The 27,288-nt window shown below is 49.0% G+C and overlaps 1 protein-coding gene across 1 annotated transcript in view; it reads right to left on the bottom strand.

The window, feature by feature from the left end:
- The window catches only part of PCGF3 (polycomb group ring finger 3), a 150,505-nt gene extending 147,195 nt beyond the window's left edge, over positions 1–3,310 (bottom strand). The window contains exon 1 of the mRNA XM_075338604.1: positions 2,999–3,310. The gene's annotated coding sequence lies outside the window, so the exon portion shown is untranslated. The remainder of the gene's footprint in view (positions 1–2,998) is intronic.
- Positions 3,311–27,288: the final 23,978 nt, after the last annotated feature.

Below are 27,288 nucleotides of genomic sequence, written 5' to 3'. Positions count from 1 at the left end.
CAAATGAAAAGATGGTGCCTCCGACTAGAAACTGACCAGTGATGTGACAAACCGTTCTCACCACCTTGTAGAAGAGACAGGAATGCCGTGCCAGACCTAGACTGGGCATAAAAGTAACAGGTGGTCGTGTGGAAGACATAAAGCCAGGCTCTACCCACACCTGAAAATACAGGTTTTTCTACAAATAACTGCAATCAACCATCTGACTCAGACTTAACACCGAGAAGGTCACAAGTTTGCTGTCAAAAGTTCATGATCCGAGTCCCCCTCCCTTTATAAGTCATAATTGCAGGGTTCTGACGCTAGGGTAGAATATATGTCATTTTAGTAAGATAGAAAAGATAAAAAGTGAGTCTTCATAGTGGATATCTTTTGATGGCATGAAAATAGGTCGCTTCATCAGGTAGATACGGGGCTGTCCTAGAGGAAAACTGAACACCTGTGCCTATAGGAAACATGCCCAGGAACATAAAATGTGTCCTGTGACCAACAGGTCACCAACACAAACACAGTCAAAAGACCCCATAAAACACCTCCATAAATCACAGGCTAAGTCCACAACAATGGTTTTAGGGAGGGAAAACAAAAACCTGACCAGTTTTTCCCAAGAGGAAACCTCTTTACTAAATGCCCCTTAGGTTATGTGCACACAAAGCCTTTTTCGACAGTAAAAATACATCACAAAAAAAAAAAAGTTTCCAGAAGTGTCTTCTGCTTGAAAAACTCATCAGGTTCGGCTGAGTTCAGAAAACATATCCACAAAGCCTTGTTTTAGTTTTTGGAGATGTATTTCTGATCATGAAGTGTTTTTTCGAGTGGTTTGTTTTTCTCCCCATGGCAAGGTTTACAGCCTTTTGACTTTAAGATTCAGGTGACAAATCACTTCTTAATTCTTTCATTGGTGGAACACCTCATTGGAAATTTAACACCATATAATAGAGTGGATTTTCCGTTTAAATGGGTAGAAGAGTATTTTAAGGGTTTCTTTATGTAGATTTCATAGCAGTTACGCTTCAAAATACTCCTAAAAACCGCTGTGTGAACCTACCCTAAGTGACCTAGACCCTCGCAATAATGACTTAAGGAGGGAAACGGAGATCACGCTCAAGACACGTTGAGTATTTGGTGAGGGTTTTTACATCCGTATTTGTAGGCCAAAACCAGGAGTGGGTAATAAATACAGAGGTGGTGCCCGTGTTTCTATTATACTTTTCCTCTGATTGTCCCACTCCTGGTTTTGGCTTTCAGATACTGAGGTAAAATCTCACAAAACCAGGTGTGGGTAATAAATACAGGAGTGGTGCCCGTGTTTCTATTATACTTTTCCTCTGATTGTCCCAATCCTGGTTTTGGCTTTCAGATACTGAGGTAAAATCTCACAAAACCAGGTGTGGGTAATAAATACAGGAGTGGTGCCCGTGTTTCTATTATACTTTTCCTCTGATTGTCCCAATCCTGGTTTTGGCTTTCAGATACTGAGGTTAAAAAACTCAACGTGTCAACGTGGCCTAAGACTTGTCCAGAGGCGTTAACATCAAGAGATGACCTTGCCGTAGTACATACTGGCCAAGATGGTGTGCATGACCAATAGGTATCGGGCACCTGATCCATATGCCTTCTTCCAGGTGAGGACAGACACAATGTCATGAGCACCACTCACCTCCCAATGCCAAACTGAGTGGCACTGGACAACCTCCTTAGGCCGGTTTCACACATCCGGCTTTTTGCCGTTTTGCCGGATGCGGCGCTCTCCCGTACAGTTAATACAGTACAATGACAGCGCAACAAGCGCCGGTCACATGCTGTCATGTGACCGGCGCATGTGACCCGGAAGTTACAGCGCTGTCATTGTACTGTATTAACTGTACGGGAGAGCGCCGCATCCGGCAAAACGGCAAAAAGCCGGATGTGTGAAACCGGCCTTAAAGCTTTCAATGGTGTAAACCTTCAATAACAACCATGAAAAAACAAAAATATATATACAGTATATAAATGATAAAAAGGGAAGTTAAAGATACCAAGAGAAAAGCTAGAAAACAGAAATAGTGACATGACAAGTAGAAAAAGTACCAGTGCACCGATAGATATGGGGAAGTGTTTTCATGGTGGACATACGGCATGAATGTCCTGCAAGAACTTCGAAGAGAAGAATGTAGACACAAAATAATGAAAAACGCTCCTAAATAAAACAGACTGGTCACATATGTGGAGCTTGCAGGACTACACAGTAGTGGATGGACAGCTCTAATAAAGGAAATAGACTTGCATTGGGGTTCGATACCACCAACACTCCGATAGACATATATAAGTGACCGGGCATCAGTAGGACAGGTGGAAGGAGATGCTCCTACAAGGTTTAGAGATGGGAGAAGAAGACAATGTGGAGCATTTCATTGTGCTTGTTCAGTAAGGCAGAACTGGACTAAAATAGTAAGGACATGAAATGCGTCAGGACCATGGAGGCTGGAAAACTGTGCCACCATGAGTAACCAAGGCAGCCGGCACAAGTTACATGGAAATCCAAACTGGAGACAAAATCTAGGGTATTAGTGTCTTACAGGAGAGGAAGAGAGGGACAGTGGAGGAAAAAAAGTGACAGCAAGATGATAGTGGTTAGAAAGAAGTAGGGTAGTAATAATGGGAGCCTAAAAGTGAGAAGTGGTGATGGCACCTAGACCATGCTGAGACCAGGGGGCATGGACAACTCACAGGAATGGCAGGTGGGTGAAGGGTAAAGGGGCAATGCAATGACTAGAGGTGGGGGAGGCAGAGGCACTAGAGAATCCCCCAGAGGCCATGAGCCAGGGGGTCTCAGGAAAGGACAGAAAGTAGGAAGGGGAGGGGATGAGTGGATAAAGGACAGGATGGAGACATTGCAGGAGTGAGGAGCCATGAGGGCTGCAGGCATGGCACACTTCTGGCTCCCACATGCAGGGGCATGATGTGTCATATCATGGGGGAGTGCTCACAGCCCAGCTCCTGGAAATCAGACACTGACCTGCTGCAATCCCCACTGTGGAGCTGCTGGACTTGCGTCTTGTGTCTCTGGAGATGAAGCTGCCGCTGCTGCTCCTTGCTGGAGGGGCTTTCACCACCGGGCACAGCACAGACACACAGGGCAATAGGAGAAGCCTGGCTGTGTGTGTCTGTGCAGCTGGCAGAGCCAAGGAGGGGGGCAGAGATGGGGGTGCGGGGGGCAGGGGGGCTCCCGTGCTCCCAATGAGTCCCCCCTTAGTTAAAATAAGAACACAGAAAAATGAGGAGGAAAAAAATTCCGGCTGGAGTTTAAAACAAAGAGGCGGAAATAGCCGAATCGTGCCGAGCAGAGCCGAATGTGTGAGCTGCGCCTGCGCCTGGCGGAGGGGGGAGGACAGCACGGTGGGAAGGAGGGGATTGTCCTCTAATGCAGGGAGAGGGAAGGCGGAGAGGTGTGAGGTGCATGGCAGGAGCCAGCACATGTCTGCCACTCACTGCCCACCTCAGCTCACCCTGTAATAGTGCTGCCTGTCCCCAGGGGGCAGGGTGATGGTGGGCATCACTCCTTGTTAGGGTCTGGTGGTGCAAGCAATGGCTTTATTCAAGGGGGAGAAGTAGCTCCAAGATATGGCAATGCCAACTGTCTTTATCACCTTAAAGTTTCTAATGCACTGACCAACCGCTTCTGCTAGAAATGATGGAGTCAGGGCAGGCTGAAATGACACTATGCTTAAGGCTATGTTCACACCTAGAGTTTCTGCTGTGAAAAACGCACCATTTTCACGCCCCATCAAAGAGGAGATATCTGAAGTATCATGCATGCTTCTTGTTTTTTCCTTGCAGATTTGAAGCCATTATGCATCTGCAGCATGTCACTTCTTTCAGCTTTTTTACAGTGTTTTTAATCTACTTTAACTAAATGGGGAAAAAATTGCATAAAAAAAACACGCAAAAATGCCTGTGTTTTAGGCCCTCTCACACGTCCGTGAAACACGTGCGTGTTTGTTCCGTTTCCGTATATACCGGAGACACGGACAAACGTGCACCAATGTTAATCTATGTTTGAGGTCACACGTGCATTATTACATAATGTCCGTGTGTGCGTGTCTGTGATCCGTATGTGTTTCCGTGTTGAACGGAAGCATGTCCGTTATCTGCACGAAGCACGCACACGTGGACACAATGAAAGTCTATGGGTATGTGCGCACACGTTAGTAAACACGTATGCATCTACCTATAGTCCGTGTCCGTTTGGTGTTTTTTTCTAGCGATGTCGGTCATTCTATTTCTGTGTATGTCGGTCCGTCTCTCTCTGCCTCTCTCTCTGTCTTATCTGTCCCTCTCAGTCTGTCGGTCAGTCTCCCCCCTCTCTCATACTTACCGATCACCGTTGCGGCGCTGCACAGCTGTAAAATAAACTCTGGCGGCTTTTCCTCTTTTGAAAAAGCCGGCCGCTCATTAATCAATCTCGTATTCCCTGCTTTCCCTGCCCACCGGCGCCTATGATTGGTTGCAGTGAGACACGCCCCCACGCTGAGTGACAGCTGTCTCACTGCAACCAATCACAGCAGCCGGTGGGCGGGTCTATACTGTGCAGACAAAAAAATAAATAATTAAAAAAAACGACGTGCGGTCCCCCCCATTTTGATAACAGCCAGGGTAAAGCCATACGGCTGAAGGCTGGTATTCTCAGGATGGGGAGCTCCACGTTATGGGAGCCCCCCAGCCTAACAATATCAGTCAGCAGCCGCCCAAAATTGCCGCATACATTTGATGCGATAGTTCTGGGACTCTACCCGGCTCTTCCCGATTTGCCCTGGTGCATTGGCAATCGAGGTAATAAGGAGTTATTGGCAGCCCATAGCTGCGAATAAGTCCTAGATTAATCATTGCAGGCGTCTATGAGACACCCCCAATGATAAATCTGTAAGTTACAGTAAATAAACACACACAGTGAAAAAAATCCTTTATTTGAAATTATAAACACTACAAAAAACCCGCGTTCACCAATTTATTAAGCCCCAAAAAACCCTCCAGCTCCGGCGTAATCCACGGAGGTCCCTTGTCGCTTCCAGCTCTGCTACATGAAGGTGACAGGAGCTGCAGAAGACACCGCCGCTCCTGTCACCTCCACGCAGCAACTGAGGTGAGTATCGCGATCAGCTGAGCTGTCACTGAGGTTTCTCGCGGCCATTGCAGGATCATCCAACTGTGACAGCAAGTCGCTCGAGTGACAACGATGAAGTCACAGGTGAGTTGCGGTCACGAGTGGAGGATCCAGGTAGCCGTGGGTAGCCTGAGTAACGGCAGCACTAATCGCGCTGCTCAATTCAGGCACTCAGGGGAAACAGACAGACCCGCGTTTTGACAATGAAGTCGGGTGAAGTTCACCCGAGTTCATTCTCAGCGCGCGACTCTGCTGTCAGCGGGTATGTATCAACGACATGTTACATCACACACGGACATTTCACATGGACAACACACACACGTCAGTTAAGTTTCACACGCACACATGGACATTACACACGCACTCACGGCTAGCATACGCAGTTCACACTAATGCTGCACAGACCTTAAAAACGGACACAAAAACGGGACACGGACCCGAAAAACGGCCCGTAACACACGTGCGTGTATTTTCACGGACGTGTGAAGGGGGCCTTACACAGCGTTCCTCCTGCCAACACATCAGGATTTGCAGCATATTTTTATCCTGCAAATCCTTAATGTGCGTATTACCATTAGGGGCACTTTGCACACTACTACATCGCAGCTGCGATGTCGGTGGGGTCAAATTGAAAGTGACGCACATCCGGCGTCGCAGGCGATATCGTAGTGTGTAAAGCCTTTTTGATAAGATTAACGAGCGCAAAATCGTCGTAATCGTATCATCGGTGTAGCGTCGATCATTTCCATAATTTCGGAATGACCGATGTTACGATGTTGTTCCTCGTTCCAGCGGCATCACACATCGCTGTGTGTAAAGCCGCAGGAGCGAGGAACATCTCCTACCTGCGTCCTGCGGCTCCCGCCAGCTATGCGGAAGGAAGGAGGTGGGCGGGATGTTTACGTCCCGCTCATCTCCGCCCCTCCGCTTCTACTGGCCGCCTGCCGTGTGACGTCGCTATGACGCCGCACGACCCGCCCCCTTAATAACAAGGCGGGTCGCCGGCCAGAGCAACGTCGCAGGGCAGGTGAGTGCATGTGAAGCTGGCGTAGCGATAATGTTCGCTATGCCAGCTATCACCATGATATCGCAGCTGCGACAGGGGCGGGGACTATCGCGCTCGGTATCGCAAGCATTGGCTTGCGATGTCGTAGTGTGCAAAGTGCCCCTTACTGTGGGTACGCTGAAGGATAGAGTTGGAACAGTTAGATACTTTATATTACGAAGGCCGGAATCCGGCAAACTTATGAAGTCAAGTAAAAAAATAGAGGATTTTTATCTGTATACACTTTGTGTGCCCTTTTTTCAGGTCCATATACCATCCTTGTGTCTTGTTTTTTACATTTGTACATTCGTATGGCATCTATGACTGTTTTTACATCCAAATGATATCCATATGTTAATCTTTCTCGTCTATGTACCATCCGTGTGTCCCATCTTCTACATCCATATGCCATCCATGTATCTGTTCTTAGTGTAAATCAGATTTTATTAGAAAAGAAAAACAGGTTTACAAATTATAGTGAATAGATTGTAACAACTCAAAGTTTGAGGGCATTAGTTAGCTTAGATTCTATTTGTACAGTATCTTTGATTACATAGGTCAAGTCAAATTAACAGCATTCACCAAATCACATCACTATAGAATGGCACTCAATGGATGCTTAGTGACTAGATTACCAATCAAAGTATATTCTGCCTCATTTAGGAAGGACATAAAAAGAAAAAAGTAAAAAAACCTTAATACAACAATCTTAACTGGTAGTAAAAGCATTGCGCAGTGTGGAAGGTGGAAGAAGAAGATACAGGAGGAGAAAAAAGAAAAGAAAAGGAGGTAAGGTCAAGTAGGTACCCCGTCTGGGTCGTACTCAATTCCCAACATGGTTTGATATGTCGGATGGTATTTCAAATAAATTGTACGCCTCTAATCTAAGGCTTGTAGCCAGGATATCAGGTAAGGTGTCTCCCTAAACATGATCCACGGCATCCACAGCCTGGTCACCCTCTCTTCTTTGTCCGTCGCCTGGCCATCCAGCTCTTCCATCCGGAGGATCCGATTTATCTCAGCCACCAACTCCGCCCGTGAGGGTACTTCGGTTTGCCTCCAATACCTTTAGATTAGGCTCCTTGCTCCCGTCAAAAAGTGCCTTAATAGACCCTTCTTGTAGTTGGCAATTAAAATAGTGCACAAGGACAGGAGGGCCAATTCCGGAGTCGGTTCGAATCTGGTTGATGCCACTTTATTTAGTAGGGCAAACATATCTAACTAAAAACACTGAACGGGCGTACAGGACCACCATGTATGGAGGTATGAGCCACGATCATTTGTGCACCTCCAACAGGTATCAGAGACAGATAGGAACATGGAATGGACTCTTGAAGGACTTCGGTACCATCTGGAGACTATTTTGTAACCCCTCTCCTGTGACACTACATCTAATGACGACTTATGGGTAAAGTACAACATTTTCGAGCGTTCCTCAGGAGCGAGGGTTCTCCCCAACTCCACCTCCCATTTTGAGAAAAAGTGAGGGTCATCTTCCGAACCAGACGACCCAGCCTGAAACAGCTTATATAACAGGTGGTGTACTCCAGAGGGTCCCCCCCAAGACACAAAGACTCAAAGGGCGTCAAGGGCATATAGAAATTTGTATGTGGCGCGACAGAATTAATAAAGCTCTTCAGTTGTTCATAGCCGAGCCATGTGCCCGCTGGGATCAGGTTATTTGGAAAGAAAGAGTGGAGGGCTCCCATACCCACGTTGGATACGAAGTATCTTATTATTTACACCTGACTTCTGGTCTTATGTAGAAAAATGCTGCCTGTTAGGTCTTTTGGAAATAGAGGGTTGTTGTGAATGGATGTTGTCACAAACACCGGGGGGTCACTCACAAATCCCCCGCCCTGGCTACCAGTACGTCACAATCGGGGGGTAACAAGTGGGGGTCACCCCTCCTTTATACCTCCCGACCGACAGACAGAGCACGTGACGCGCTCTCTAGCGCCCCTCTTATAGTCAGGCCAATTATGGAATTGCCCGACAATAAGCAAGGAGGCCGCTATACTACTTATGCCGATTATTGAAGGGTCCCCGGTGAGAGTAAGGTATATATTCCCTGACCTCCGCGGGCGGAATATATAAAATCTCCCCGAATCTCACTGGCCTCCCCACAATAATCCTTGGCACAATTCGCTGCCACCAACCGATTTACGGTAACTATTAGCCGAACACACAGACGTGGGATTCAAGATCGAGATAACAGAACAGCCCAAGATTAATTATATAATTTAATCAGCCTAAAGCACACTAGAAACTACAATATATACAATAGGGAATCTACAGAATATACATATGTCAGAGTACAGTTACAATCAAAGCATGGGTTACAAACAGGCATACACAGTTCCAGCAGTTACCTTGTTGCGTCTGGCCACAGGGGGGCGCTGTAGGCCAGGTTTCTAGGATCCTTCCCACAGATGTTTCCTACACGTGCCCCCAGCGAAAAGAACACTGGAAAATGGCCGAAGTAGGGTTATCAACCTGGGCAGATCCAGGTCCCCTCCTACCTTAGTGACCTCACAGGGAAGCACTGCTCCACCCCTGGCTGGAGTTATGGACAAAATCCACAACATGGAATATGGCCATAACTTTGCCTGGGAGCGTCGTAGGCGGACGCCAATGCTCTCATTGTGACAGTTATGAATTTAGCTACAGAACGAGGGGACTCATGACCTGTCTGCCAGTTCCCCATTGGCTGATATCACGCCTGGGGCATTTCCCAATGTCCTGCTCCCATAAAAAGGGTGTGCCGGCATCGTCCGCATGCGGAGACACCATTTTTATGGTTGCCATATTTATCGGAAATATGGCTTGCGAGATATGAACCATTTTTTACTGGAGTCGTTCTGTCTGGCTATTTCCATAGCCTTGCTAATGAGATACAACTCTTGTTACAGGGTGACGGCAGGGAGTCATCCTGTGTCCATTGTTCCCACACCACCTCATTTCCATATCACAGGACATGGCCATGGAGGTGTAAGTGGAACACTGAGAACAAGAAGGGAGGGGGCACTGCCAGGGAGTGATGAGGGATTATGACTGGAGTCATAATTCATCTTCATATCCCGGGATTTGCCTCACACCTCCCCCCTTTTGAGGGCGCTAGGGGGCAGCACACTCCGGTGTTCCCCCGTGCGCCCGTCCGCGACCTCTCCTTGTCGGGACAGCCCGTCTGCGTTACCGTGGTCACGGCCCCTTTTGTGGCGAATGGTGAAGTTGTATTGCTGGAGCGCAAGGCTCCATCGCAACAATCGCCCATTCGTCCCAGAGACGGTGTGCAACCAGCTGAGGGGATTGTGGTCCGTCTCCACGATGAAGTGGCGCCCGTATAGATAGGGTTGCAGACGCTGCAGGGCCCACACTATGGCCAGGCACTCCTTCTCCATCGTGGAATAGGCAACTTCCCTTGGTAACAGCTTCCTGCTCAGGTACAAGACTGGGTGCTCTTGGCTCGCAGAGTCCACCTGGCTGAGCACCGCACCGAGGCCGAAGTCACTGGCGTCGGTCTGTACTACAAACGGCCGCGTGAAGTCGGCTGCCTGTAGCACGGGCAGGCTGGACAGGGCGTCCTTTAGGGCCCGGAAGGCTGTCTCGCAGTCCATTGTCCAATCGACTGCAGAGGGCAGCTTCTTCTTGGTGAGGTCCGTCAAGGGCTTTGCCAGGCTACTATAGCATGGAACAAACCTCCTATAGTACCCAGCGGTCCCCAAGAAGGACATCACCTGCTTCTTGGTCCTGGGGGTGGGCCAGGATGCGATGGCTTCCACTTTCTCAGGCTCGGGCTTCAGTGTTCTCCCACCTACCCGGTGACCGAGGTACTGGACCTCGCTCATGGCCAGCTGACACTTTCCCGGCTTGATGGTCAAACCTGCCCGGTGGATCCGCCTGAGCACCTGTGCTAGATGCTCTAGGTGGTCCTCCCAGGTGGGACTGAAGACGGCAATGTCATCCAGGTACGCGGCCGCGTACCCTTCAAGTCCCTTGAGCAGGGTGTTGACCATCCGCTGGAAAGTGGCAGGGGCATTCCTCATCCCGAATGGCATCACCGTGGACTCGTACAGTCCAAATGGGGTAATAAAGGCAGAGCGTTCCCTGGCCTTGCGAGTCAGGGGGATCTGCCAATATCCCCGGCTCAGATCCATGATGGTCAGGTACTGAGCCCCGGCCAACTGATCGAGCAGGTCATCGATGCGTGGCATTGGGTACGCATCGGCGACCGTGACCGCATTGAGCCCCCTGTAGTCCACGCAGAACCGAGTGGTTCGGTCCTTCTTAGGGACGAGGACTACAGGCGAGGCCCAAGCGCTGTTGGATGCCTGGATCACCCCCAGCTTCAGCATCTCGTCAATCTCCTGGCGCATGTGTTGCTGCACCTCCAGGGAGACCCGATATGCTGAACGCCGGATCGGGGGATGATCCCCAGTGTCCACGTGATGGACAGCCAAGTCAGTCCTTCCGGGCTGGTTGGTAAACAACCCCCGGAAGGGGTGTAGGGTGGCCCACAGCTGGGACCGTTGGTCCTCCAAGAGCTGGTGGCCAACCTCCACATCCTCAATGGATCCGCCTGCCCTAACCTGGGCTAGCATATCCAAGAGGGTTTCCGCTTCTCCCTCCTCGGGCAGGTTGCACACGGGGAGCGCACATGCCTCCCGCTCATGATGTGCCTTCATCATGTTCACATGGAAGGGCTTCCGCCTTCCACGGGCAGGGTCCAGGGTGACCAGGTACGTTACAGGGTTGAGCTGCTGGTACACGAGGTATGGGCCTTCCCAGGCTGCCTGAAGCTTGTCCTGTGGTACGGGGACCAGTACCCACACCTTTTGACCCACTTGGTAGGTCCTCTCACAAGCGTTCTGGTCGTACCAACGCTTCTGATCGGCCTGGGCTTGAGCCATATTGTCGTGTACCAGTTGCGTCAAGGCCTGCATTTTGTCCCGGAAGCGCATGACATACTCGATAACCGACACTCCAGGGGTGGCCAAATCCCCTTCCCAAGCCTCTTTCACCAGAGCCAGGGGGCCCCGCACACGTCGCCCGTACAGGAGCTCAAACGGTGAGAATCCTGTTGAGGCCTGTGGAACCTCCCGGTAAGCAAATAACAGGTGTGGGAGATACCGCTCCCAGTCACGCCCATGGGAGTCGACCAACATCTTAAGCATCTGCTTTAAGGTGCCATTGAACCGCTCGCACAGGCCATTAGTCTGTGGATGGTACGGGCTGGCCACCAGATGTCGCACCTGGACTTGCTTACAGAGGGCCTCCATCAGCTGGGACATGAATTGGGTCCCCCGGTCAGTGAGCATTTCCTGGGGAAAACCCACTCGGGAGAAAATCTCCAGCAATGCGGTGGCCACCTTGTCAGCCCGAATGGACGACAAGGCCACTGCTTCTGGGTACCGGGTGGCATAGTCCACTACCGTCAGTATGAAGCGTTTCCCGGAGCTGCTGGGGATGGCCAGCGGGCCGACCAGATCCACAGCCACCCTCCTGAAAGGCTCATCGATGATTGGCAGAGATACTAGTGGGGCTTTGGGGCGTGGCCCCGCCTTCCCCACTCTCTGACAGGTTTCACACGAACGGCAGTAGGCAGCCACATCGGCCCCCATTTTTGGCCAGTAGAAATGCTGGTTTAACCTGGCCTTGGTCTTAGCGATCCCTAGGTGTCCGGCCATCGGAATCTCATGTGCGATCCGCAACAACTCCGTCCGGAACGGATAGGGTACCACCAACTGTCGGTCCCTGGGCCACGCCTCCGGTGAACCCTGCTGGACCGTGGCCCGGTACAGCCGTCCTTGGTCCCAGACCACTCGCTCCGGGTCCGAGTCCGAGGGAGGCTGTGCCGCCTGCTCCTTAAGAGCTTTCAGGCTGTCGTCAGCTTCTAACGCTGCCTGAAACCCCTGACTAGATGTGGCCAGAATCGACGAGACTGTCACATCTTCAGTCAGTACCCCGGGACCTGTGTCCTGGCCTCCACCTGACTCGGCTGCCACTTGGTCAGAAGGGGAAGAGCTATCGGACCTCCGGGAGGCCCCTTGGCTTCCAGCACTCCCACTGCGGGTGACAGCGGCCACAGCCGCTGCGACCGTGGGTCGTGCCTGCTCCTCCTCCGTTCCTGACCAAGTCGCCGGTTCAGGCAGACCTACCTGGCTTCCTGACACCCCGGTTGTGGGGGAACCATGCACCGAGATCTTACCTGGGAGCACTTCCGCTCCTGGACCGGCCCCAATCTCACCTGCCTGTTCCCCTCCTGCAGCAACAGAACCCCGCTGTGAAATCTCTGGGGACCCCACATTTGCTGTGGTAGCCCCCACCCCACACACTGGTCCTCCCCCTGCAGCACCCTGCTCTCTGCTTATCCCTGCAGAGGGCAACAGATCCCAGCTCACAGGCTGGTTACTTGTAGAGGCATTGTCACACCTTTCTCTGACCCCCTCCCCTGTCACAGCTGCAGCTGAGTGTGTGTCTATGGTGTCTATGCAAGCAGAAATATCAGAGTTCACTCCCTCCTCCCTTACATCATTCATAGATAACACATTAACATTGTTAGGAGTCATGTCAGTACGGGCTGAAGGTTCAGCCCTTGGGGGGGGCCCAAACTGGGAGGTTATCTGCCCCAAATCTGTCCCAAGTAGCACGTTTGCAGGGATCCGATCAGTTACCCCCACCTCCCTCACCCCCCGCCCTGCGCCCCAGTCCACATAAATGTCAGCAACAGGCAGCGCCGGGTCAGTGCCTCCAATCCCGGAGACAGCGAGGGTTTTTCCAGGGATCAAGTCTTGGGGGGACACCATCTCAGGCCGCACCAGAGTCACCTCCGAGGCGCTGTCTCGCAGTCCTATGGTCACAGACCGGCCGACGGTGACAGGTTGGAAGCTGTCCAGGGACCTACCACCACCCCCACCCACACAATACACCTTGGGCGGCCCTTGGGACGGGGACGGAGCCGGGGCCTTGGGACGCTGAGGGCACATGGCCTTGAAGTGTCCAGGTAGGTTGCACTGGTGGCACCGTCTTGGCTCTGCCACGGGCCTGGAGAGGGGAGTTGAGGGGGACACCCCCTGCAGTCTAGGGGCAGGTGGGGCAGTCGCAGAATTCATCTTACCCCCTCTCCAGGTGCTGCTGGTGGCCGCTCTCCTGGCCTCAGGGGCCCGGTTGTTGGTGTAGTCATCGGCAAGGGCAGCTGTAGCCGTGGACCCCTTTGGCTTCTGGTCTCGGATGAACTGGCGGAGATCCTCAGGGCAGTTCCACAAGAGTTGCTCCGTGATGACCAAGTCCAGGATCTCCGGTCCGGTGGAAAGCTGCAGGCCTTGGGTCCAGTGGTCGGCAGCTCGGGCAAGTGCCCGCCTGTGATCAGCCCAGGAGTCCTTTGGTCCCTTCTGTAGGCTCCGGAACTTCTTGCGGTAGGACTCCGGAGTGAGGTTGTACTGTTGGATCAGGGCCCGCTTGATGGTGTCGTAGCCCTGATCTGCCTCAGCAGGCAAGTCCCCAAGGATTTCCAGGGCCTTACCCCTTAAACGGGGGGTCAGGTATTTGGCCCACTGGTCCTTGTCCAGATGGTGCTGCAAGCAAGTCCGTTCAAAAGCAGTCAAGAAAGAGTCCAAGTCTCCATCCTTCTCCAGCACTGGGAAGTCCTCAACACGGACCTTTGGAAGTTTGGTGTCTTGAAGGTCACGTGTGGCTGATGAGGGCCGGAGCTGAGCTAGCTGCAGCTGGTAGTCACGCTCTGCCTGGCGCTCTTCACGCGCTGCCTGCCGCTCCGCAGCCTCAGCCTCACGCGCTGCTTGCCGCTCTGCCCTGCGCTCTGCCAGGAGTCCCTTGTAGCCCTCCTGGTCTCCAGCCTGGAGAAGGGCCATAGCCATTTGAAGAAGGCTATCCGAGCCTCCCAGGCTCGGTGGAATGGCACGTGGTGATCTGCGGCCCGCTGCGGAGCCTGGTGATTCACTGTCCCTTGCAGAGCGGAGGGCTGGCATCTGGCTCGTTGAGGACCCTTGGGTGAGCTGCTCCTCATCTTGTCCATAATTGCCAGCTTGTGCGCTGTCCTCTGCAGAACGGTTTTCTGGCGTCGAGCTCCTGGAGGACTCGTGGGCAACCTCCTCATTACTGCCCACAGCACCGTCCTCCCTCTCTTCGGCTCCTGCTTTAGCATTGGCCAGTTGCATAGCTCTGCTCCTGGTGCCATCAGCCATTCTTGCAGACTTTTGGTCACTGACACAGAACTGACACCTGATGCCTCCACACACCTTACAGTATCTGCACTCTGACACTCTAGTGTTGAGCTAGTCTGAAGACCCCAGCAGCCACAGCTGCTGCAGGCAGTCTTTAGTGTCTGGGAGTATGGGTCTCACACTCACACACACTATTATCTCGATCCCACCGCTATGCCACCAATATGTCACAAACACCGGGGGGTCACTCACAAATCCCCCGCCCTGGCTACCAGTACGTCACAATCGGGGGGTAACAAGTGGGGGTCACCCCTCCTTTATACCTCCCGACCGACAGACAGAGCACGTGACGCGCTCTCTAGCGCCCCTCTTATAGTCAGGCCAATTATGGAATTGCCCGACAATAAGCAAGGAGGCCGCTATACTACTTATGCCGATTATTGAAGGGTCCCCGGTGAGAGTAAGGTATATATTCCCCGACCTCCGCGGGCGGAATATATAAAATCTCCCCGAATCTCACTGGCCTCCCCACAATAATCCTTGGCACAATTCGCTGCCACCAACCGATTTACGGTAACTATTAGCCGAACACACAGACGTGGGATTCAAGATCGAGATAACAGAACAGCCCAAGATTAATTATATAATTTAATCAGCCTAAAGCACACTAGAAACTACAATATATACAATAGGGAATCTACAGAATATACATATGTCAGAGTACAGTTACAATCAAAGCATGGGTTACAAACAGGCATACACAGTTCCAGCAGTTACCTTGTTGCGTCTGGCCACAGGGGGGCGCTGTAGGCCAGGTTTCTAGGATCCTTCCCACAGATGTTTCCTACACGTGCCCCCAGCGAAAAGAACACTGGAAAATGGCCGAAGTAGGGTTATCAACCTGGGCAGATCCAGGTCCCCTCCTACCTTAGTGACCTCACAGGGAAGCACTGCTCCACCCCTGGCTGGAGTTATGGACAAAATCCACAACATGGAATATGGCCATAACTTTGCCTGGGAGCGTCGTAGGCGGACGCCAATGCTCTCATTGTGACAGTTATGAATTTAGCTACAGAACGAGGGGACTCATGACCTGTCTGCCAGTTCCCCATTGGCTGATATCACGCCTGGGGCATTTCCCAATGTCCTGCTCCCATAAAAAGGGTGTGCCGGCATCGTCCGCATGCGGAGACACCATTTTTATGGTTGCCATATTTATCGGAAATATGGCTTGCGAGATATGAACCATTTTTTACTGGAGTCGTTCTGTCTGGCTATTTCCATAGCCTTGCTAATGAGATACAACTCTTGTTACAGGGTGACGGCAGGGAGTCATCCTGTGTCCATTGTTCCCACACCACCTCATTTCCATATCACAGGACATGGCCATGGAGGTGTAAGTGGAACACTGAGAACAAGAAGGGAGGGGGCACTGCCAGGGAGTGATGAGGGATTATGACTGGAGTCATAATTCATCTTCATATCCCGGGATTTGCCTCACAGATGTCAATGGGCCGGGTATGGAGGACATGCCCAGAGATGAGTTGGAACTCTTAAGAAACAAGGTCAGACTCTTTAAAGGGAATGGCCTGGTGTGAATATTCAAGTGCTGGGGAGCTGGATCATGTGTCTGTTTTTATTTCTGTATGCCATCTATGTCTGATTTTACATCCAAATAATATGCATATGTAAATATCCCTCATCCGTATACATCAGCGTGTCCATCTTCTAGGTCCATATACCATCCATGTGTCCATCTTCTAGGTCCATATACCATCCATGTGTCCATCTTCTACATCCATATACCATCCATATGGCCATCTTCTATATCCATGTACCATTCATGTGTCCGTATTCTACACCCATGTACCATTTATGCATCCATCTTCTACATCCATATACCATCTATGTATCTGTCTTCTACATCCATGTACCATTTGTGTGTCCATCTTCTACATCCATGTACAATCCATGTGTCCATCTTCTATGTCTATGTACCGTTTGTGTGTCCATCGTCTACATCCATATTCCATCCGTGTATCCATCTTCTTCGTCCATATTCCATCCATGTATCCATCTTCTCTCTCCATGTACCATCTGTGTGTCTCTCTTTTACGTCCAAATACTCTCCAGGTGTCCATCATCTATGTCCATATACAATCCGTGTGTCCATCTTTTATCCATCTTCCACGGCTATATACCAGCCATATGTCTATCTTCTACATCTATATACAGTGCCTTGCGAAAGTATTCGGCTCCCTTAAATTTTTCAACCTTTTCCCACATTTCAGGCTTCAAACATAAAGCTAAAAAATGTTAATGTAATGGTGAAGAATCAGCAACAAGTGGGACACAATTGTAAAGTTGAACAAAATGTATTGTTTATTTTAAACTTTTTTAAAAAAATAAATAACTCAAAAATTGGGACGTGCAATATGAGTGAGGTTGGATGGAGAGCGTTTGTGAACAGCAGTTTTCAGCTCTTTCCACAGATTCTAAATTGGATTCAGGTCTGGACTTTGATTTGGCCATTCGTACACCTGGATACGATTATTTGTGAACTATTCCATTGTAGATTTTGCTTTATGTTTGAGATCATTGTCTTGTTGAAAGACAAATCTCCATCCTAGTCTCAGGTCTTTTCCAGACTCCAACAGATTTTCTTCAAGAATGGTCCTGTATTTGGCTCCATCCATCTTCCCATCAATTTTAACCATCTTCCCTGTCCCTGCTGAAGAAAAACAGGCCCAAACCATGATGGTGCCACCACCATGTTTAACAGTGGGGATTGTGTGTTCAGGGTTATGAGCTGTGTTGCTTTTACGCCAAATATATTGTTTGGTATTGTGCCCAAATTGTTTGATTTTTGGTTTCATCTGACCAGAGCACCTTCTTCCACATGTTTGGTGTGTCTCCCAGGTGGTTTGTGGCAAACTCTAAACAATACTTTTTATGGATATCTTTGAGAAATGGCTTTCTCCTTGCCACTCTTCCATAAAGGCCAGATTTGTGCAGACTGATCGTTGTCCTACGGACAGACTCTCCCACCTCAGCTGTAGATGTCTGCAGTCCATCTTCATGATGCTCTCTTTGCTTTAAAAATAACACTGAGACTATCACAGAGCAGGTGCATTTATATTACACGTCACACTTTTCAGTTATTTATTTTTTAGAAACGTTTAAAATAAGCAATACATTTCATTCAACTTCACAATTGTGTCCCACTTGTTGATTCTTCACCGTAACATTAAAATTTTTATCTTTATGTTTGAAGCCTAAAATGTGGGAAAAGGTTGAAAAATTCATGGGAGCCGAATACTTTCGCAAGGCACTGTATATTCAATGTGTCTATTTTTTACGTCCATATACCATCTATGTGTCCATCTTCTATGTCCATGTACCATCTATATGTCCATCTTCTATGTCCGTGTACCATTTGTATGTGCATCTTCTATGTCCGTGTACCATTCAATTTCCATCTTCTACTTCCATGTACCATCCACATGTCCATCTTTTACGCCAAAATATCATTCATGTGTACAATTTCTACATCCATGCACCACCCGTGTGTCCATCTTCTATGTCCATGTACCAACGGTGTGTCCATCTTCTACGACCACATAGCATCCGTGTGTCCATCTCATAGATCCATATATCATTCGTTTGTCCGTCTTCTATGTCCATGTACCATCCGAGTGTCCATCTTCCAGGTCCATATATTGTCCGTGTGTCCATCTGTTGTGTCCATGTACTATACATGTGTCCATCTCCTATGTCTATATACTATCCATTTGTCCATATTTTTTTTTCTTCCATATTCCACCATATGACTGTTTTGCATACCTGTATGTCCATTATTATGCCTATATACCATCCATATGTCAATTTTTTACGTCTGTATACCATCCATCTGTCTGTTTTGCACACCTGTATATCTGTTTTTACGCCTTTATACCATCCATGTGTCTGTTTTTTACATTTTTATTCTATCAATGTGTCCATTAGTTACAACCGTATGCCATCCGTGTGTTTCCGTTTTTTACATCATTCTTGTATTAATTTTTTACATTCGTATATCATCCATGTGTCCGGCTATTACATTTGTATGCCATCGCTGTATCCGTCTTTTACATCCGTATGCCATCCATGTGTTCAGATTCTACATCCGTATGCCATCCTTGTTCTTTTTTATATCCATATGCCATTCGTGTGTTCACTTTTTACATCCATGTACTATCTGTGTGTCCATTTTATATGTTTGCATGCAATCTTCATGCCTTGCATGCGTCCATTTTTGAGGTCCATATGCAATCCATGTGTCTGTTTTTTATATCCTTACACTGGCTATTTGTTACAACCATATGCCATCCGTGTCCATTCTTTACATCCTTACACCGTCCGTGTGTCAGTTTTTTATGTCCGTATATCGTCCATGTGTCCGGCTTTTACATCAGTATGCCGTCACTGTGTCTGTTTTTTTTATAGCCGTGTGCCATCTGTGTGACCAGCTTTTAGATCCCCTGTGTCTGTTTTTTGTATCTGTATGCCATCCGTGAGTCCATTTTTTACGTCATTATACTATCCATGTGTCCATTTTTTACATCCTTATTTTATCCATGTGTCATCTTTTATGTCTGCATACCATCTATGTGTACATTTTTTACAGCTGTATAACATCCGTTTGTCCATCTTTACATCCAGATACCATCCATGTGTCTTATTTGTTATACCCTTATAACAGCTGAGTGTCCAATTTTTACATTACATGCCATCTTTTATGTCTGAATGCCATCCATGTGTCCAATATTCACATCTGTATACTATCCATGTGTCAGTTTTTTACACCCTTACACCGTCCGTGTGTTAATTTTGTACATTATTTTTATTATTTTAGCGCCTTTAATTCCATGGTACTTTACACACATGGTCAAAATTGTTCCTACCCCTCGTTAAATGAAAGAAAAACCCACAATGGTCACAGAAGTAACTTGAATCTGATAAAACTAATAATAAAAAATCTATGAAAATGAACAAATTAAATTCAGGCCTTGCTTTTTTTCTGCTTGCACAGAAATTTAAAAAAAATAAAACTCATGATTATAGGCATGGAAAGAAATGATGGCACCCTCCTTAACTTAATATTTGGTTGCACAACCTTTTGAGTCAATCACTGCAATCAAACGATTCCTGTAACTGTCAATGAGACTTCTGCTCCTCTCGACTAGAGATGAGCGATGTTCGAATCAAACCGTTCGCCAATTTCAAATTCAAATTGTTTTGGGTGATGTTTGAGTCGTTTGACGAACTCGAACGATTTGCTTAACGTTCGACTGTTCGAGTTATCGTTCGATAACAGTTCGATCACCAAAAGCGTAGCTAGTTACTAGCTGGCTTTCACTGTAATACTGTCAGTCACTGTTAATAATTATATTATCAATATTCAGCGTATAGTGTGCGGGGGGACGGGGTTTAGATCAGTGCTGCTGAGTGCTGAAAGAAAGGCGATCGTCAATTTTTTTTCCTAATCATGCGTCCAGTGGGGCGGGCCAGGCTGTCAGCCAATCACAGACACACACACACAGCAAAGTGGATTTTTGCCAGACAAGCAAAGGCATGTTTCTTTGGCTGTGCATGTCACATATCCTTGCCCTATAAGACCCGGCCATTTTCCCCATCGCCACCATTATCTCAGTGCTGTTGGTGTGTGTCAGTCACCACTCCTGCTGCTGCTGTGAGCACTATACACTTACACAAAGCAATCGAGACATCGGTTTATGGATTAGGGACTACTTGTAATTTTAGCCCTTTTCAGGGCTAGATGAGAGCAGTTCATAGCCATTTTTGCTAGACAGGTCTGTGCCAGCGCTGAGCAAGGGTTTTTCACAGCGTCTGTCTAAATCAGCTCAAGCAATTCTTTGGGGCATAGTATCAGTGTCTGGAATAGTCAGTGACGTACCTCTGCTGTCAAGAAAGCTACACCACCTCTCCATTTCTACTAGCCAAATTGTAACTGCAAAAAGTGCCCTCAATTCTTTGGGGCATAGTATCAGTGTCTGTGATAGTCAGTGATGTACCTCTGCTGTCAAGAAAGCTACACCACCTCTCCATTTCTACTAGCCAAATTTTTACTGCAACAAACAGTGTCCAATTTGTTCACAAACAAAATGAGTGACAAAAGGCCAGATGCTGGTGGAAAGGGGAACAGGCGTGTTGGAAAGGGAAAAAAAGTTTGTGTCCGTGGGGTAGGTGGTAAAGCAACAGTAACATCTGCTGAAGAAAGACCATCTTCCAGCCAAAATAAGATGTCTACTTCTTTCCGTGGACAATCTGATATGATCCCTTTGTTACAGACACGACCATCGCTACCAAATGTAGATGAGACAAAAAAACAGCAGGTGCTTGAATGGATCTCAAGTGCTCCATCAAGAGGCCTCTCCTCCACTTTAACTTCATCAACATCCCAAATACGCCATTCCTCTGTGGTGTCACCCCAATCGCACTTGCTTCCTACCAGCTCTCTAGTTTCCACCCGCCCTGCTGAGTATGGGGTAACAGAGATGGCTGAGTCTGCAGAGCTGTTCAGTCACACTATAGCCTGGGAATCAGAGGTCTGCTCCAAAGCTGCAGTGAGTACAGACAAGGAAATGATTTGCACTGATGCCCAGAAGCTTTGTGAGTCAGATTCAGGCCCAGATGAAGAAGGTTCTGAGCATAATGTAGACCCTCATTCCCAAAATGTAACTCCTCTTGGTGGAGACAATGAGGAACATGCTGATGACGATGAGACTCAGATACCTGATTGAAATGACAATTTTACTATTCGGTCAGGGCAGGAAGAGGTTGGCTCTAAGGACGAGGGGAGTGCAAACACACAGGGTGATGATGAGGTTGTAGATCCCACTTACTGTCAACCCACAGTCAGGCAGTCGAGGAGGTGGAGGAGGATGCTACTGACGACGAGGTTAGGTTGCGCCTTCCTGGACAGAGACGGAGTACTGGAAGCACGTCAACAATTCAGCCACAACTTTGCCTCTGAGCACAAGTCGGGGTGGCTCTGCAGGTCGCATGGGCTCTAAGCCTTGCCTAGCCTGGTCCTTTTTGACATTGCAAAGGATCTCCCAACTCATGTCATCTGTAAAATTTGTCACCAATCTCTAAGTAGAGGCCAAAAACTCACTAGTTTGAGTACTTCGTCCATGAACCGTCACATGGATATGAAGCATAAGTCGCAGTGAGAAGCTCACTGTGCTACAATGCGGCCTAGTGGAGCGGGCCAACCACCGTCTGCCCCTTCAAGTGCATCCGTGTGCTCTTCATCCTCTGTGACTGTGGGGACAGCAGTCACACATGCTTTTGGACGCAGACCTTCCACCTCTTTACCCACAACAGGCAGTGTGATTGGCAGGTCGTCAGTTGTTTTGGAAGTGGAAACAGCTGCTGGTGTTGCGCTCTCTCAGACATCGAGAGCACCACCTTTGGATGAAGGCAACATTATGTCTCCGCCTGAACTTTCCTCATAGACCAGCAGTTTGCCAGGTACACCCTACTCAATGCCGTCTCAGCACAGCAGCCAGCCCTCGGTCCCTCCTAGCCATGACAAAGCTAAGAGGTTGACTTTCAGCATCTGCAAGCTGTTGGCTAGAGAATTGCTGCCTTTCCGCCTGGTGGACACACAGAATTTTTAAGACCTTATGTCCGTCGCAGTGCCCCAGTACCAGATACCCAGTCGACACTACTTCTCCAAGAAAGGTGTGCCTGCGCTACACCAGTATGTCGCGCACAACGTCACCGCTTCCTTGAGAATCTCTGTGTGTGCCAGGGTGCATTTCACCACAGATACTTGGAGCAGTAAGCATGGACAGGGGCGTTAAATGTCGCTGACTGGACACTGGGTAACTATGGTGAGAGATGGAGAAGGGTCTGCTGTACAAGACTTGCCGTCCCCACAAGTTGTGCGTCAATCCTCTGTATGTAGAAGTTCCTCAACTGCTTCTGCCTCCTCCACCTCGTCTGGGTCCTCCACCTCCACCCAAAGCCTCTCTGGTCAGGCCACCAGCGTTGTAACTGCGCACAAGGAATCCCGCACACCTCCTTACTATTCTGGCAGCAGAGCTCAACGGCATCAGGCGGTCTTTAAGTTGAAATGTCTGGGAAATGTGAGTCACACAGCTGACGAGTTGTGGTCAGCTCTGGAGATCAAGTTTCAGCAATTGTTGTCTCCACTCAACCTGCAGCCAGGGAAGGCCATGTGCGACAATGCTGCAAACCTGGGTGCGGCCCTTCGCCGGGGCAATGTGATACACGTGCCTTGTATGGCTCACGTGTTGAACCTTGTTGTCCAGCAATTTTTAACCCACTATCCCGGCCTACTAGGGCTTCTGCATAGGGCACGGTCACTATGTGCTCACTTCCGCCGTTCACACCCTGCAGCTGAATGGCTTGCATCGCTCCATAAGTCTTTCAGCCTGCCGGTTCACCGGCTGAAATGCTATGTGCCGACACGCTGGAATTCGACTCTACACATGTCGCAGTAACTGTGGCAGCACCACCGAGCCCTGGTGCAATACATTATGACGTATAGCCTGGGCCAACGAGATGCAGAGGTGGGGAAGATCACGCTGCTGGAGTGGTCTCAGATCAAGGACCTATGCACCCTTCTGCACAGTTTTGACATGGCGAAAAAGATGTTTAGCGCTGACGATGCCATTATCAGCATGACAATTCCAGTCATTTACATGCTGGAGCACACTCTAAACAGTATTCAGAGTCAGGAGGGAGGACAAGAGGAAAGGGAGGAAGTACAGGAGGATTCATATGCGGAAGGGATACCAAGATCTACAAGGTCCAGACGGTCAGCAGCACCAAGGCGGCAGGCATGGGACGGTGGGGGAGAGGGATTAACAAGGGCGCATGGTAGCAGCCAAACTGTTGAGGAAGGTGCAGGAGCCCAGGAAGAAATGCAGGACGAACTGGCGATGGGCATGGAAGACTCAGCAGATGAGGGAGAACTTGCTCACATTTCTGTTATGCGAGGTTGGGGGGAGAGCAGTGGAAGGAAGCATGATTTTCACCTCGCCACCACCAACACAGCAAGGACTTGGTCCTCCTGGATGCGCAGGACACCTTCTTGCTGCACTACCTACAACATGACCCTCGGATTCTCAGAATTTGAAGTAATGCTGACTACTGGGTAGCCACACTCTTAGATCCCCGGTACAAGTCAACATTTGGCGAAATAATTCCTGCCATAGAAAGGGACGCACGTACGCAGGAGTATCAGCAGAAACTGTTACACAATATGAGATTGGCTTTTCCACTAAACACCAGTGGTGCACACAGTTCTATCTTACCAACCATGGGACTGTCTGTTACGGTTGCTGTGGCACTGGAGACTATGTTCGGATTTCTTGCTACTGCACATGTGCGAGCACTGGAGACTGTTTGGATTTCTTGCTACTGCACATGTGCAAGCGCTGGAGACTAAGTCCTATCTTGGAGCCATTGCACATGTGTGGGTGACATCATCGCTGACACAAGGTCACATGTCTCTGACACCTTCTAAGCTGATTGGCCGCTGGTCATGTGCTTGTGACACGTGGTCACATGTCTCTGACACCTTCTATGCCGATTGGTCGCTGGTCATGTGCTTGTGATGCTTTGCTCAGTGATAGGCCAGCATGACGTCATTGCTGTCGTTCTGGGAGCAGATTGGCTCTGGTGTCCTCCATCTTGGATGAGGCACACAGTCTATATAAGACCCTGACGCACGCCGCCCGGCGCTCAGTCCTCTTGGTTCATGCATGAGAGTAGACGCTCTGTGCACGTCACTCTAGGCATCTCTCTGTCTATGCTAGGTGAGCGCTACCGGCAGGCTAGCGTTCTTGTACCTTACAGCTTCGGCTGCGGTCCGTATCCTTACATCTTAGTGGAGCAGACATAGGCAGGTGCCTGAGGCACATGGTCCGACTGGGCCTTGTGATTCTACTCGTAGGTGGATGTTGCCGCTAGGGTAACGTTCCTTATACTGCGTCTGGCAGTTGTTCGTATCCTTGCACACTAGGGGAGCGAACATAGGTAGGAGCTTTGTGCGGCTTGTGCTGCTGTCCGTCTCTTTTGCACCACTAGTGGAGTGGACCTAGGCAGGTGCCATATCTAGTGGTTCGTGTCCTTGCACACTAGTGGAGCGAACGCAGGTAGGAGCTTTGTGCGGCTTACGCTGCTGTCCGACTCCTGGCACCACTAGAGGAACGGACCTAGGTAGGTGCCATTTCACACTCACTGCTTTTGTCTCTGTGATCATTAACAGAGACCATACCACACACCCTCCGAGTAAGGGAGGAATTGCTTTATTTTCTAACTATATGCCTCTGTGAGTTTAACAGAGGTATTGCACTCTGCACTTGTGCTACTACTATTTACAGCGGCACACTTATATACTCTTCCTCACTCATTAACCTATCCCTTTTACGTTAATGCTAAATACGGTAGTCGCTGTGACTTTAACAGTACATGCCGTGATTGGCTCTAGTGTCACTGAGACGTATCAGTGTCAGTACTGCTTCCGTAGTACAAGATACCCCTTATCCTCTGCCATAGTCTGCAGCAGAGACTTTGCACGGTGGACCCTGACTGTCTGATATCCCTTTGGTTTTAATAATCAGACAGCCCCCGTAACATTATGACTGAGCCAAGGGTCTGGCAGTTATGGCAGAATATCAGCAGTTACACCGTTACATACAAGTACTTGAGTCGCGGCTCAAGAGTATAGAGGATAAACCTCAGACCATGGTGACATCTGCACATGATCCTCGACTTGCTCTGCCAAACAGATATTCTGGCGATGCCAGATCATGTTGTGGTTTCATTAGTCAGTGTCAGATACACCTAGAGGTCAACTCTTCTCGCTTCTCTACGGAGAGGTCCAGAGTAGGCTTTATCATCTCCTTACTTCAGGACAAAGCCTTAGAATGGGCGACCCCCCTATGGTAGCGCTCTGATGTGGTTACTCTGAGACATCAAGACTTTCTTGATTCTCTTAAAGCGGTATTCTTGGGTCCGCAGGTTACCCATGATGCGGCCCTGAGACTGTTCTATATCAGGGTATCAGGGTTCGTTATCCACAAGTTCTTATGCCATTGCTTTTAGAACTCTGATGGCAGAACTAGACTGTCCAGAGAAGGTGTTCATTCCTATCTTCTGGAGAGGGTTGGCAGGCTATGTCAAGGATGCCCTTGCTACTCGTGAGGTCCCTGCTTCTCTGGAGGACTTGATCACAGTAGCAACGAGGATCGACGTACGCCATAGGGAACTTAGACTCGAGGTCTCTTCCTCACGCCCTAACCATCGGGCTATTCCAGTTGTTGAGGGTCCACCACCATCTTCCTCAGCATCTGAAACATCTCCCACTCCTACGGAGTTAGGTCATACGTCCTCCAGACTACGCAAGTCTGGTCCTCCTATATGTTACGTATGTCGTCATCCTGGGCACTATGCCAACAAGTATCCTAGCCGTCAGGGAAACTCCCAGGCCTAGTAACCATTAGAGGGGGGTTACTAGAGACGTCTTCTGCACCCTCTAAGTGTAGTATCCTAGGTCAGTTCTCATTCTCTGAGAATACATGGCCTATTATGGCTTTTGTGGATTCCAGAGCAGACGGGACTTTTGTGTCCTCAGGAATTGTAAAGAGACACAATATTCCCTCTATCATGTTAGAGGCGCCTATTCCTGTCCGTGTTGTTAATGGGACTATGTTGACTCCATTACATTGAGGACAGTTCCCTTGCGTCTTTCCCTGTCTCAGGGTCACATAGAGGAGATTTCTTTTCTTGTTTTGCCTGAAAGTATAGACGACGTCCTTCTGGGTCTCCCATGGCTTCGGACTCATGCTCCTCTAATTGACTGGGAGTCTGACAGCATTATTAGTTGGGGTTCGAAATGTCAGTCCCGATGTCTTCCCTTACCACCTAAGGTCGTTGTGGTTGCATCAACTGATCTCTCTCCCATACCTACACCCTATTTGGATTTCGCTGACGTCTTCTCCAAACAGGGTGCTGAGGTTCTTCCACCCCATAGGCCGTATGACTGTGCCATAGACCTTATCCCAGGTTCGGTTCCACCTAAGGGCAGGGTTTACCCCCTGTCAATACCTGAGTCGGAGGCCATGTCGACCTATATAAGAGAGAGTTTAGAGAAGGGGTTCATTCGTAAGTCTGTCTCTCCCGCGGGAGCTGGGTTTTTCTTTGTTCGGAAGAAAGAAGGTGATTTGCGTCCCTGCATAGATTACAGGGGTCTCAATGCAATCACAATAAAGAACCAATACCCATTACCTTTAATTTCAGAGCTCTTTGACAGACTGAGAGGAGCTTAGGTTTATACGAAGTTGGATCTGCGGGTGCGTATAACTTGGTACGAATTCGACAGGGTGACGAATGGAAGACCGCTTTTAACACCCGAGACGGTCACTATGAATACCTCGTCATGCTTTTTGGTTTATGTAATGCACTCGCAGTATTTCAGGACTTCGTAAACGATGTGTTCAGGGATTTACTGTTATAATCCGTCGTGGTGTATCTGGACGACATCCTGATTTTTTCTCCTGATCTGGAGACTCATCGCCAGGATGTCGTTCGTGTCCTTTCCCGTTTAAGGGAGCACTCATTGTTTGCTAAACTCGAAAAGTGTGTATTCGAACAGTCATCCTTGCCTTTTTTGGGTTACATTATCTCACAAGAGGGTCTGGCTATGGATCCTGCGAAGCTCTCTGCTGTCCTGGAATGGTCCGAACCTCATTCCTTGAAGGCGGTGCAACGCTTCTTAGGATTCATAAATTATTACCGGCAGTTCATACCCCATTTCTCCACTTTGGTGGCTCCTTTGGTGGCCTTGACTAAGAAAGGTGCTAATCCAAAAGTCTGGTCTA

The sequence above is a fragment of the Anomaloglossus baeobatrachus genome, chromosome 1 (assembly GCF_048569485.1).
Source record: "Anomaloglossus baeobatrachus isolate aAnoBae1 chromosome 1, aAnoBae1.hap1, whole genome shotgun sequence".
Taxonomy (NCBI): Eukaryota; Metazoa; Chordata; class Amphibia; order Anura; family Aromobatidae; genus Anomaloglossus; species Anomaloglossus baeobatrachus.
This window is presented reverse-complemented; position numbering and strand designations above follow the sequence as displayed.